Below are 1,254 nucleotides of genomic sequence, written 5' to 3'. Positions count from 1 at the left end.
ATTTCTGTCCTTTATCGAGCCCATCTTTGCATGAAATCTTCCCTTGGTATCTCTAATTTTCTTGAAGAGATCTCTAGTCTTTCCCATTCTGTTGTTTTCCTCTATTTCTTTGCATTGATTGCTGAAGAAGGCTTTCTTATCTCTTCTTGCTATTCTTTGGAACTCTGCATTCAGATCCTTATATCTTTCCTCTTCTCCTTTGCTTTTTGCTTCCTTCTTTTCACAGCTATTTGTAAGGCCTCCTCAGACAGCCATTTTGATTTTTTGCATTTCTTTTCCATGGGATGGTCTTGATCCCTGTCTCCTGTACAATGTCATGAACCTTATTCCATAGTTCATCAGGCACTCTATCAGTCAGATCTAGGGCCTTAAATCTATTTCTCACTTCCACTGTATAATCATAAGGGATTGATTTAGGTCATACCTGAATTGTATGGGGTACTGTTTCCCTTCTTTCAGGGACCACTGCCCTTCCTTGCCTGAAAACCAGTGTTTTGGAAATTGTTGTATAACTATATAATATTTCATAATATTTTACATATCATATGTATATAAATATATAAAATTTTATAAATTATATGTAATATATATTATAGTTGAAATTTATAATATTTATATTTCATATAAATACATGTATAATATTAATATAAATATATAAAATAAATTATAAATTTATAGATCATAATTTTAAATATATTTATATAGACATAAATTTATATAAATATTGTATATAAATTTATATTTATATTATATATATATATATTTTTTACCTAGATTTTTAGTTCTTTTTAGTACTTTTATTTCTTTAAAATGATTCTTGTTTCTTCATCTTGGCTAGCTAAGTACAGAAGTTGTGATTTTTTTTTTAATAATCTACTTCAGTAAGGTGGAAGGAGACAGTATCAGGCTTTCACATGGTCTTAGTTAATATGATGGCTTTGGCTTTGACCCCCAAGTGGACTCAATGTAAACTTTTCTTCAACTGCCAATATGTCAATCCCAGTTGTGCATCCAGATGTGGGAGATTAACCACAGAGTGAGGCCACAGACCCAGCGGACCCACCGCAAACTAGATATTGCTGGGGACTCTATGGACCTAGCCCTCCATTTGTCATCTCGCTATTGGAGGATCCATGATGACATTTCAGGTTTCCTGACTTCAAAAGCCCTAGAGATCTCTGAGTATTATCCTTTCCTCACTGCATAATCAGCCAAATGAAAAACTGTGAACCTCTTGGGAAGACCTGGGAGAAT

The sequence above is a fragment of the Bison bison genome, unplaced genomic scaffold (genome assembly GCF_000754665.1).
Source record: "Bison bison bison isolate TAMUID 2011002044 unplaced genomic scaffold, Bison_UMD1.0 scf7180017864362, whole genome shotgun sequence".
NCBI lineage: Eukaryota > Metazoa > Chordata > Mammalia > Artiodactyla > Bovidae > Bison > Bison bison.
This window is presented reverse-complemented; position numbering follows the sequence as displayed.